General features: G+C 39.7%; 1 long non-coding RNA gene across 2 annotated transcripts in view; it reads right to left on the bottom strand.

Moving 5' to 3' along the window:
* The window catches only part of LOC142751013 (uncharacterized), a 34,151-nt gene that overhangs the window by 4,713 nt on the left and 15,765 nt on the right, over window positions 1–13,673 (bottom strand). For both annotated transcript variants that reach the window (XR_012882680.1, XR_012882679.1), the window contains exons 2-3: window positions 10,157–10,262; window positions 2,323–2,437 (exon numbers count right to left, since the gene is read on the bottom strand). This is a non-coding gene — a long non-coding RNA (uncharacterized LOC142751013). The remainder of the gene's footprint in view (window positions 1–2,322; window positions 2,438–10,156; window positions 10,263–13,673) is intronic.

Genomic DNA, 13,673 nt, shown 5'->3' on the forward strand with positions numbered 1-13,673 from the left:
AAAACATTTATGACCACATGTGTGATATTGCCGTACTCGGGAGAAATTGCTTTACAAATGTTGGGGTGCTTTTACCCCCTTTATCCTTTGTGAAATTCAAAAAAATGCAACATTTTAGTGGAAGAAATGTTGATATTCATTTTCACGGCCTAATTCTAATAAATCCTGCAAAAGACTTGTGGGGTCTAAATGCTTACTATATCCCTAGATAGATTCTTTAAGTGGTGTAATTTCCACTTTTGGGGGGTTTCCACTGTTTGGGCCTTTCAGGAGCTCTGCAAATGCGACATGGCACCCAATAACCATTTCAGCTAAATTTGAGCTCCAAAAGCCAAATAGCGCTCCTTCCCTTCTAAGCCTTGCTGTGGGTCCAAACAGCAGTTTATTACCACATATGGCATATTTCCGTAATCGGGAGAAATTGTTTTACAAATGTTGGGGTGCTTTTTCGATTTTTACCTTTACAGAATAATTCCAATGAATTCAGCAAAACAACCGTGGGGTCAAAATGCTAACTTTACCCCTAGAAAAATTCCTTGATGAGTGTAGTTTCCAAAATGGGGTCACTTTCCGCGGGTTTCCACTATTTTGTTCCCTCCAGTGCATTTCCAACGCGACATGGCACTGAAAACTATTCCAGAAAAATCAGAACTTCAAAATCCAAATGGTGCTCCTTCCCTTCTGAGTCCTGCTGTGGGTCCAAACAGCAGTTTATTACCACATATGGGGTATTGCTATAAATCAGGAGAAATTGCTTTACATATGTTGGGGTGTTTTTTCTCTTTTATTCCTTGAAAAAATGTACAATTTCTACTCTTTTTCAGAAAAAAAAAAGTAGATTTTTATCTTCACAAACCAAATTCAAATAAATTTAGCAAAAAAACTGTGAGTTCAAAATGCTAACTATACCCCTAGATAAATTCCCTGAGGGGTGTAGTTTCCAAAATGAGGTCACTTTGGGGGGTCTTTATTGTTTTGGCCCCACAAGACCTCTTCAACCCTGACATGGTACCTAAAATATATGCTAAAAAAAAGGAGGCCCCAAAATCCACTAGGTGCTCCTTTGCTTCTGAGGCCTGTGTTTCAGTCCATGACCGCACTAGGGCCACATGTGGGGTATTTCTAAAAACTGCAGAATCTGGGCAATAAATAATAAGTTACATTTCTCGGGTAAAACCTTCTGTGGCATAGAAAAAAATTATATTACAAATGAATTTTGTAAAAAAAAAAATAATTAAATTTGTTACTTTCACCTCTACTTTGCTTTAATACCTGTGAAACGCCTAAAGGGTTAATACACTTTCTGAATGCTGTTTTGAATACTTTGAGGGGTGCAGTTTTCAAAATGAGGTGATTTATGGGGACTTTCTAATATATAAGGCCCTCAAAGCCACTTCAGAACTTAACTGGTCCTTGTAAAAATCACCTTTTGACATTTTCTTGAAAATATGAGAAATCGCTGCTAAAGTTCTAAGTCTTGTAACGTCCTAGAAAAATAAAAGAATGTTCAAAAAACGATGCCAAACTAAAGTAGACATATGGGAAATGTTAACTAATAACTATTTTGTGTGGTATTACTATCTGTTTTACAAGCAGATGCATTTAAATTTAGAAAAATGCTTATTTTTGCACATTTTCTCCAAATCTTGGTGTTTTATACAAATAAATATTGAATTCAACCACATTTTTTCACTAACAAAGTACAATATGTCACGAGAAAATCTCAGAATCGCTTGGATAGGTAAAAGCATTCCGGAGTTATTACCACATAAAGTGACACATGTCAGATTTGAAAAATCGGCTTCGTCCTGAAGGCCAAAACAGGCTCAGTCCTGAAGGGGTTAAGTGAAAACGAAAGGGGCAGTTCAGGGAACCAGCTTTGGATAGCCATTTAAAACCTGGTACTATGGGATCTACAGAGTACATTTGATGTCTCACGAAATATCACAAGCCAATGTACTTTAGCACTAGGTGGAGGCCGTAATCATATACAGCACTACTCCATGTAAAAATTAAGGAAATCTGGGATGATCGGGTGGGTCTTCACCAGAAAAGGTGAAAAGTAAACTACTTTGAGTAGAACATAAGTCGTCCTACTATTAATAAAACCCAAAAATTAACAAACAAAATCACCAATGCCAACAACATCTTCCCCCACTAACACTAAAGATTTGATTCATAACGGGGGGATTATGAATCAATATTTTTTTAGTTTTAACAGAGGGAAGGGAATTATTGAGACCAGCGAAGGATTGCCATTTTCTGCCTCTAGTGTTGGGTACAATGTAAAGTGGGAAAATAATGAAAAAGTTATACACATACCATCTTATCTTGGCTTCCTGCCCTGTCTTGTTGAATGACTAGCACATGGATGGCAAAGTTGGGTGGTTGTTGGTTACTTCGGAGGTCCACAGTAGATAGAAACAACTTCTCATGCCTACAAGAAAGAAAACCACTAAGGCTAGATTCACACAAGCGTGTGCCTTATGCGCACGCAAAAAAAGCGGCGTTTTGACTGTGCAAAAGGCACTTGACAGCTCCGTGTGGCAGCATCATATGATGCGCCGCTGCGCGGTTTTCCCGCAGCCACCATCATTATGACACTCCATTTGGATGTTTGTAAACAGAAAAGCACGTGGTGCTTTTCTGTTTTCATTCATCCTTTTGACAGAAGTAGCGCAAATCATGCTTAAGTAGCTACTACCTATCCTGCCGCAACTAGGGATGGGTTGACATTTTCACCATGTAGTTTGTATGGTGAACACCTTATTACTATGGTTTATTACAGAAAAACAAAGTTGGAACCAGCGCTGAGTGATGAATCTTTTAAAAACGGGAAACTTCTTGCAAGATTTAATGTTGCTTTTTTTTTAAAAAACAATGGACAAAGAAATAATGGTGACGGGCGGGTAATGTCCAGAGTACAGAGAGTGATGGGAAGATAGGCGGTAGCCTACGCGTTTCAGACCCCTGCTGGGTCCTTAGTCATGGCAACTATAAGCCATGACTAAGGACCCAGCAGGGGTCTGAAACGCGTAGGCTACCGCCTATCTTCTCATCACTCTCTGTACTCTGGACATTACCCGCCCGTCACCATTATTTCTTTGTCCATAGTTTTTTAAAAAAGCAACATTAAAACTTGGAAGAAGTTTCCCGTTTTTAACAGATTCATCACTTTCAGCGCTGGTTCCAACTTTGTTTTTCTGCCATTTCCCTTGCGTGTGCCGACACGAGGATCCGTGCGCTGGCTACCATACCTGTGACAAGGTGAGCTGAAGGAAATTTCCCCCCCCTTTTTTTATGGTTTATTACAGTAATGGTTTAGAATTCTAAAGCTATTATGTATGCAATTAACCTAGAAATGCTAATGAGATTACACGGTATGCTAAAAACAGCCATGGGGCATTATGGAACGGAAAATAGGATGTAAATACCTGAAAGGAAGAGCCAAAGCCAGGAACATTATTCTAGCTGGCCAAAAGGCCTAAGGCAGGGAACAGTAATCCCAGTCAAGGCCAGAAACATTTATGGGGATTAGGATTAGCCTTTCTACAGAAAGCATGTAGTTGGAGGCTTATGGGACAAGGACATTGGATATGACAAAGTCATTCAGACTTATTAACCCCTTAACGACCGCCCACCGTCTTTTGACGTCAGGCGGTGCATGTACTCAGTCTACGACGACGCCTTTTGGCGTCGCTGTAGTAGAGGGGGTTTAGCGGCACGCTGGTGGAGTCTGCACTAAAAACCGGCTGTAAGTAACCGGTCCGGCTCTTAGTGCAGCCATCCGGACCTGCCGATTTCATCGTAACAGCATGTGACCGCTGTGACAGCCAATCACAGCGGTCACATGCTGTTACTGTGTACAGAGCCGCCGGGAGTGTCTAAATGACAGCTATTGCTCTAAGAACGAGCTGTTGCTACCAGCTCTGTTCTTAGAGCAGTGATCAGGAGCCAATAGTATTGGTTCCTAATCTTTTGTGATCACTATGAGATCCAATCATAGTGATCACTACAGTAAAATAAAAGTAAAAACATGTATCTGTTTCTCCTCACTCTGTTCTAGCTGTGGAGAGAAACAGATACAAGTGTGTCAGTGTTCCCACACAAAATCACTTGTTCCTCACAGTTTAAAAAAAAAAAAAATTTTTTTCAGTATTTTATAGTATATACATACATATATATATATATAAAAGTATATTTACTGTATATACTAAGAATCGTACTATAAACTTTGTTTTTAGGGTACGCTGTTAGACGGCGTAGGGTGCTGTTCTGGGCTTGGGTTTATGGTTTGTTAGGCGTAGGGTTTAGGTTTGAAAATAAAAAAAACTTTAAAAAAAAAAATTACAAATAAAAAGTTTAATTCCTTTAGTGTTCTTAGTTGATAAAAAAAATTTAAACAGCTAGTTCCATTTATTATTTGCGGTTTAGACTGTATAATCATTATGGCTGCCAAAAGATACAGAGTTGAGGAAGCCTATCAGATGCTATGCTCAGATACAGATTCTGCATCTGAAGTTGAGCTTTTACTTGAAAGCGACAGCGAAAGTGTCGCTTCAAGGGATTCTATGGATACGAGACCCAGCACCAGTGATATAGGAGACTGTGCAGTTGCCACAACGTCCGTTCAAAGTGCAGCCCCAGAAATTGCACAACCCCACCAAACCGATTTAGTGTGGGAACCCACAAGTTTATTTTCTCCCACCATAAATGACTTTATTGCTACTCCTGCCATAAGTCCCAATGTCAGTAATTTTTCACCACTAAATTTTAATATTTTTATTACGGACCAAGTTTTGGAACATTTTGTGCATGAAACAAATTTGTATGCCAGGCAGTACATTGCCAATAAGCCTTCGTCACCTTATGCCAGGTTGTGGAATCCCACAAATGCAATGGAAATAAAAAAAAATCTGGGCCTCACCCTTCACATGGGAATTATAAAAAAAACTCTCTATTAGTTCATATTGGGCATCAAGCCCTAAACATGCCACCCCCATTTTTTCTGGCATTATGTCACGCAGCAGGTACGAAATACTTATGCGATTTCTCCACTTTAGTGACAACCTACTGGCACCCCCTTCCAGCGACAGAAGCCGTGACCGGCTGTATAAATTAAGGCCTTTGCTAAATTTTCTTAATTCCTCCTTTTTAGGAGCATATACCCCTGAACAAAATTTAGCAGTGGATGAATCGCTAATGAATTTCAAAGGGCGTCTCTCATTCCGCCAATTCATACCCTCAAAAAGTGCAAAATACAGGGTAAAGATCTACAAGTTATGTGAAAGCACTACTGGCTACACATGTGCATTTAAAGAGGCTCTGTCAACAGATTTTGCAGCCCCTATCTGCTATTGCAGCAGATAGGCGTTGCAATGTAGATTACAGTACAGTTTTTATTTTTTAAAAACAAGCATTTTTGGCCAAGTTATGACCATTTTTGTAGTTATGCCAATGAGGCTTGCAAAAGTCCAAGTGTGTGTGTTTAAAAGTAAAAGTCCAAGTGGGCGTGTATTGTGTGTGTACATCGGGGCGTTTTTAATACTTTTACTAGCTGGCCGTTCTGATAAGTATCATCCACTTCTCTTCAGAACGCCCAGCTTCTGGCAGTGCAGACACAGCCGTGTTCTCGAGAGATCACGCTGTTTCGTCACTCACAGGTCCTGCATAGTGTCAGACGAGCGGGGACACATCGGCACCAGAGGCTACAGTTGATTCTGCAGCAGCATCAGCGTTTGCAGGTAAGTAGCTACATTGACTTACCTGCTAACGCCGAGGCTGCTGCAGAATCAACTGAAGCCTCTGGTGCCGATGTGTCCGACACGATGCAGGACCTGTGAGTGACGTCACAGATCTGCACTGCCAGAAGCTGGGCGTTCTGAAGAGAAGTGGATGATACTTCTCGTCAGAGCGCCCAGCTAGTAAAAGTATTAATAACGCCCCGATTTACGCACATAATACACGCCCCCTTAGACTTTTACTTTTAAACACACCCACTTGGACTTTTGCAAGCCTCATTTGCATAACTACAAAAATGGTCATAACTTGGCAAAAAATGCTCGTTTTTTAAAAATAAAAACGTTACTGTAATCTACATTGCAGCGCCTATCTGCTGCAATAGCAGATAGGGGCTGCAAAATCTGGTGACAGAGCCTCTTTAAGATCTACGAGGGTAAAGACAGTGAATTTAATCCACCAGGGTGCCCTCCAAATATTGGTACCACTGGTAAGATTGTGTGGGATTTAATAGGCCCTTTCCTACTGTGAAGGATGGTTTATTTGCTTATATTCTCGGTATGAAATTACATTGTGAATTCTCAAGCAGGATGCAGAACTACTAAGATATGTATTATGTGAAAGTGATGATAATGTTTAAATGATTTAGTTTCGTGCAGCAGCCATCTTGTCTGGAGTTCACATCTTGGTTTTATTGTAGTGAATAGAAAAATCATTGTTCCTTTAATACAAGTAATGTTGATTTCGTATGTTTTATCCTTGGTTCCCATGCGAAGTTGTAGGGAGTGAGAAGGGAGGGTGGCAAGTATGCGTGAAGGAAGGTCTCCCCCATCTCCACGGGAACATTCTGTCCAAAAGAGATAAGGCCACCTGCAAACCTGATGTGTGAAGAATTATAATGATGTATCTGGGATGTATTTTATTGCATGCTTTTTACTGAACAAATATTGTCACATTGTCTCTGATTGGTTAACCTCAAGCCTACACCCCTTCTGAATTTCAGTTTAACAGTTTGAGTCTGGTAATAAATCCTTCAGAGGAGTATTTTTGAGCATATCAGCAGCGCCTGTGTGTTTTCTTCTCCTCTCTCGATATATATCGGTGAAATATCCTAATTAGGATACTGACTAATGGGGTCTGGCCTTGAAGGACTTGTCTAAATTTCAGTCTAATATATTTTGAGCCATTGATTTCCACGACACTACACAAGGGGTATCATGTATACACTGACAGTTTTTATACCACTGTGCCATTGTTTAGCACCCTTCATTGTGCCAACAGCGGAGCCTGTGGCCCAATACGCAGGAATCGCAAAGGTTTCCCACGTCAACTTGTGGATAAAAAAACTACGAAAGGGGGAGTAATGCACTTTTCAAATTGAGAAGATACTGGCTTTAAAATTCCGTGACCGCAAGGACATCTACATGATCAGCACTATCCATAAAAGTGCAACAGAAACTGTTAGGGAACGTGGGGCCTCTGCAGATAGACAAAAGCCTGTGTGTGTCATCGGCTATAACAAATTCATGGGTGGGGTAGATTTGTGCGACCAGATGTTACAACCTTATCTGGTTAAAATGAAAACCAGAACATGGTATAAGAAAGTGGCAATATACCTCATCCAGGTTGCAATGCACAATGCATTTGTCCTGTACAAAAAATCAGCAGGCAGGGCGACATTCTTTGAATTTCAGGAGAAAGTGATTGAAGATCTCCTCCTATTTCAATCTGCAGACCAGAGAGTAGTCCATGAGTCAGAGGATGTACGCCGACTTGTTGAAAAACATTTTTTACACCCCATCCCTTCAACATCTAACCAAAAATACCCCAAAAAACGGTGTCGGGTCTGCAGCAAACGAAGACAGCGAAGCGAGTCAAGATATTATTGTTCCGCTTGTCCTTCCAACCCTGGTCTATGCATAAGTCCCTGTTTTGAAATCTATCATACCGTTGCACATTACTAATTTTCTTTTGTGAGATATAAAAGTTAAAATGCAGGATTTATTTAGGATTTTATTTTTCTGTACACCTCTTATAGAAATATACTTTTCTAGATTGAGTCATTTTGGGATATAACCCAGTTATAGAAAGTGGAATAAGGCCCTGAAATTCATTCAAGATAAAATTGTGCCCTGAAAGATTTTTATTTCCTTTTCCGTTATGACTATGTCCTGCCATAAATAGCCGTTACTGACTGGGGATACGGCATCATTTTTTCTTTTTATTCTGAGGGTTTCTAATAAGCGAGCTGTTCCTTATCAATACACTATGGGCTTTATTACAGTTTTGTTCTGGTTTTTGGTGGACCTCTTACACCCAACAATACTTATAGAAATAGCGACATTTAATCGGGGAGAAGTGGTCCTTTACTGTATCTATACATACGGTGTGGGACACTGCCCCTTTATATATTCTACAGGTGCTTGGTTGTTTTGAGCACATGGCGGTTCCTACCTTGCCGGGCAGGGGCTTGTTATGGTGTACCGCGTCACTTGGCACATTCGTCCCTTATATAGGGATTGATGGAGCTAAAGAGACGTTGTATGACCAGTCACTTTGAATAATAAAGTCATTACAGCCCTACAAATTTTCTTTCATCCTGTGAACATGCTCTAGTTTTCCACATAGCTGTGTACATTCTTCCTCTCTAACTTACTATATATCAGAGCGGGTTGATATACATAATGTCTATGGACTGACATGATTTCAGGACAGCAGCTTTCTTAGCACGACAGTCATAGCGTGTAGAAACTGTTAGGGACATATATTTCTCAATCTAGAAAAGTAGAATCATCCCATTTTCAAGCAAAATGTATGTCCTGAAAGCCTCCGGCTGCTCCCTTCCTTTTGGGTCCTGCCGTGTGTCCAGGAAACACATTAGGGCCACAATGGGGATATTTTTGAACACAGGAGAAACAGGGTGATACATTTTCTGGTGCATTTCCTTATGCTCAAGTCCTCTGTACAAGAAATCGGACCTTAAAATGACATTTGTGAAGAAAAGTGAAATAAAATTCTTTCCACCTGCTTTGCATTAATTCCTGCAAAAACTGTGGGGTCAAAATACGTATTACACACCTAGATGAATACCTTAAGGGGTCTAGTTTTCAAAATGGGGTCATTTATGGGGAGTTTTTATCTTTTTGGCAGCTCAGCGCCTCTATAAATGTGTAATGGGACCTGAAACATTTTCAATCAAAATGTGTGTCCTTAAAGTCTCCAGGTGCTCCCTCCCTTTCAGGCCCTGCCGTGTGTCCAGGTAACGCATCAGGGTCACAAAGGGGGCATTTTTGAAAACAGGAGAAACAGGGTGATAGATTTTGGGGTGTGTTTCTTCATTCCCATGGTCGCTTTACAAAGAAATCGGTCTTCAAACTGAAACGTTTATATAAAAAGTGTTTTGTTTTTTTAATTTCACCTGCTATGAATTAAATTTAGCAAAAAACTGTGGGGTCAAAATACTCACTACACCCCTAGATAAATACCTTAAGGGGTCTAGTTTTCTAAATGGGGTCGTTTATGGGGAGTTTCTATCGTTTTGGTAGTTCAAAACCTCTCCAAATGTATAGTGGGGCCTAAAACATTTTCAAGCAAAATATGAGACCTGAATGCCTCCGGTTGCTCTCTTCCTTTCGGGCCCTGCAGTGTGTCCAGGCAACGCATTAGGGTCACAATGTGGGCATTTTTGAACAGGAGAAACAGGGTGATCGATTTTGGGGGGTGTTTCTTCATTCTCATGGTTGCTTTACAAAGAAATCGGTCTTCAAACTGATACTTTTATATAAAAAGTGTTTGTTTTTTTATTTCACCTGCTATGCATTAAATTTTGCAAAAAACTGGGGTCAAAACACTTACAACACCCCTTAATAAATACCTTAACGGGTGTAGTTTTCAAAATGGTGTCACTTGTGGGGGTTTCGACAATTCTGACACCTATGAGCCTCTGAAAACCTGGCTTGGTGCAGGAAAACAAAATGTACTTCAAAATGTATAAAATTATTACTAAATTTGTAAGTCTTCTAAATAGCTCAAAAAAAATTTTTTTTTTTTCAAAAGTGCTGCCAAAATAGAGTAAAGAGATGGAAATATATATTTACTAAAAAAAATTGTACAGTATGTATGTATATATGTGACATATTGCAGTTAAAAAATAGGGGAAAATTATAATTTTTACAAAATGTCTTCAATTTTGCCATTTTTTAATTAATTTCCGCAAATCGTATCAGTCTACTTAAACCAGTATAATAAAGTACAACATGTGACGAAAAAACAATGTCAGAATTACTTGGATATTCAAAACTTTTGCAGAGTTATTCTCTGATAAAGTCAGACATACCAGATTTAACAAATCTGGCTTGGTCATTAAGGTCTTTTCAGGCCCGGTCATTAAGGGGTTAAAAGGAACTAAACTATGTACCTACTATCTGACAGCGACATGGTAGAAGCTGGCACGGAGATCTGGTTGTTTCACATTTCTCTAGGAATTGGTGTCTAGTGTCAGGAGGCAGCAATAAATCTTGAGGCTAAAAGAGAAAACGAGACGTAAGCTTTTAAGAACACTCCAAGAAAACCATTTAGCATCATGGATAGGTGCTGCTTACTAGGGGACAGAGCACGACTGGTTCATAGAAAATTAAAATGAGATTATGCCCCACTCTTCCTCAGGCAAAGTTTTTTTGTTTTTATTTTAAAGAGGCTCTGTCACCACATTATGTGGCCTATCTTCTACATAATGTGATCGGCGCTGTAATGTAGATTACAGCAGTGTTTTTTTATTTAGAAAAACGATCTATTTTCACGTTATGACCTATTTTAGCTTTATGCTAATGACTTTCTTAATGCCCAATGCGTTGTGGAGAGAAGTGTATGACGCTGACCAATCAGCATCATACACTTCTCTCCATTCATTTACAGCAAGATTACGCTTGCTGTGCTGTAAGTCCCACACAAACGTTAGCAAAGTGTCGGGATTGTGAATAGACATCGCGTCCTGGCTGGTAGCAATGTCTATTCACTCTGAAGACACTTCAGTAACTTTAATGTGTGTGTATGTGGCTGCACATAGTTAACAACGCAGGATCAATGGGGAATGAATGGGGAGAAGTGTATGACACTAATTGGTCAGCGTCATGCACTCCTCTGTACAACGCCCACTTGGTCAAAAGTATAAACACACCCAATTGGGCATTAAGAAACTCATTAGCATAAAGCTAAAACAGGTCATAACTTGGTCAAAATAGATGCTTTTTCTAAATAAAAAAACACTGCTATAATCTACATTACAGCGCCAATCACATTATGTCGAAGACAGGCCACTTATAATGTAGTTACCGAGCCTCTTTAAGGGGGAAATAATTACTGATAAGTTTTACGTGGAAAGCCTTTGCAAGCTGCTGCATACATTTGTACAGGCCAGTCTTCAATTACAAATTCAATTGAAAGATGTACTATAACTTCAGATTTGTTAGACTATGGTGGCTAGAATGAAAGAGCCGACTCTACAGTGCCCTTCGCGTTTTGACCTTCGAGAGAAGTGATGACAGGTTATAGACTAATCCAGCAGCTGGCAACCCGCGCCTCTAGCGGTTGAGAAACTACAACTGCCAGCATGCACCGACAGCTGCAAATGACTGCTGTAATGCAATTCTCTGGATAGCAAAATTAGCAATTTTCTCAACATTAATTTATCTGCTTGTAAAACAGTCAGTTAGAACACAAAATTGTTGCTAACTAGCATCCCCCATAGGTGTACTTTAAATTGGCATAGTTTTTTAACATCCTTTTTTTCTAGGACGTTACAAGGCTTAGAACTTTAGCAGCAATTTCTCACATTTTCAAGAAAATTTCAAAAGGCTATTTTTACAGGGGCCAGTTCTGTTGTGAAGTAGCTTTGAGGGCCGTAAATATTAGAAACCCCAAAAAAGTCACCCCATTTTAAAAACTTCAGCCCTCAAAGTATTCAAAACAGCATTTAGATTTTTTTTAACCCTTTAGACTTTTCACAGGAATTAAAGCAAAGTAAAGGTGATTTATAAATTTCATATTTTTTCAGTAATTAATTTTTAATCCAATTTTCTTTATAACACAAAGTCTTAGAGAAATGCAACTCAATATTTATTGCCTAGGTTCTGCAGTTTTAGGAAATATCCCACATGTGGCTGTAGCGTGCTACTGGACTGAAGCACCGGCCACAGAAGCAAAGGTGCAGCTAGAGGATTTTGGGGCGTTCTTTTTATTACAATATATTTTAGGCACCATGTCAGGTTTGAAGGGCTCTTGCGGTGCCAAAACAGTGGAAATCCCCCATTTGGGAAACTACACACCTAAAGGAAATTATCTAGGGGTATAGTGAGCATTTTGACCGCACAGGTTTTTTACAGAAATTATTGAAAGTTTTTAAAGAAAATGTAGGTTTAGCGATTTTTTTTTCTCATTTCCACAAGTACTAAAAGAGAAAAGACACCAACAAATTTGTAAAGCAATTTCTCCTGAGTAAAACAATACCCCACATGTGGTAATAAACGGCTGTTTGGACACACGGCAGGGCTTAGAATGGAAAGAGCGCTATTTGGCTTTTGGAGTTCACATTTAGCAGGAATGGTTTGCGGAGGCCATGTCACATTTGCAAAGCCCCTGAGGGGACAAAACAATGAAAACGCCCAAAAAGTGACTCCATTTACGAAACTATACCGCTTGAGTAATTCTTCTTGGGGTGTAGTAAGCATTTTGACCACATAGATGTTTCATAGAATTTATTTGAATTGGGCAGTGAAAATAAAAAACAATCCTTTTTCTTCAATAAGACGTAGCTTTAGCGCAAAATTTTTCATTTTCTCAACAAATAAAGGAAAAGAAGAACCCAACATTTGTAAAGCAATTTCTCCCAAGTACAGCAATACCCCATATGTGGTCATAAACTGCTGTTTGGACACAAGGCAGGGCTCAGAAGGGAAGGAGCGCCATTTGGAGTGCAGATTTTGCTGGATTGCTTGCTGGGCGCCTGTGGGCCCACAACAGTGGAAACCCCCGCAGAAGTGATCCCATTTTAGAAACTACACCCCTCAATGCATTTACCTAGTGGTGTAGTAAGCATGTTAAAGAGGCTCTGTCACCAGATTATAAATGCTCTATCTCCTACATAATGTGATCGGCGCTGTAATGTAGATAACAGCAGTGGTTTTTATTTTGAAAAACGATCATTTTTGAGCAAGTTATTAGCATAAATCTAAACTAGCTCATGAGTTTCTCAATGGACAACTGGGTGTTTTTTTACTTTTTACCAACTGGGTGTTGTACAGGAATGTATGAGGCTGACCAATAAGTGACTAATCAGTGTCCTACACTTCTCATTGTTCCAGCCCAGCATGATTGTGCAGTGAAAAAAGATGGGCTGGAACAATGAGAAGTGTATGACGCTGATTAGTCACCGATTGGTCAGCGTCATACACTTCTCTGTACAACACCCAGTTGGTAAAAAGTAAAAACACGCCCAGTTGTCCATTGAGAAGCTCATTAGCATAAATCTAAACTAGCTCATAACTTGCTCAAAAATGATCATTTTTAAAAATAAAAACCACTGCTGTTATCTACATTACAGCGTCGATCAGATTATGTAAAATACAGGGCACTTACAATCTGGTGAGAGCCTCTTTAACCCTGCAGGTGTTTTGTATGCCACCATCATAAGACAGGTCTCTAATTATTATGCTGTGTTTTCCGGTTTTAGAGACACCCTACATTTGACAGGGCTCAAGAGTGAAAACGTACCATGTAAAATTGAGGCCTAATTTGGCGATTTACAAAGTATTGGTTCACAATTGGCGAGGCTCTGATGTGAAATAATAAAAGAAACCCCTGAGAATGACCCCATTTGGAAACTGCACCCCTCAAGGAATTTATTAAGGGGTGTAGTGAGCATTTTCACCCCACCGGTC

This window comes from Rhinoderma darwinii, chromosome 3, assembly GCF_050947455.1.
Source record: "Rhinoderma darwinii isolate aRhiDar2 chromosome 3, aRhiDar2.hap1, whole genome shotgun sequence".
In the NCBI taxonomy this organism is placed as follows: domain Eukaryota; kingdom Metazoa; phylum Chordata; class Amphibia; order Anura; family Rhinodermatidae; genus Rhinoderma; species Rhinoderma darwinii.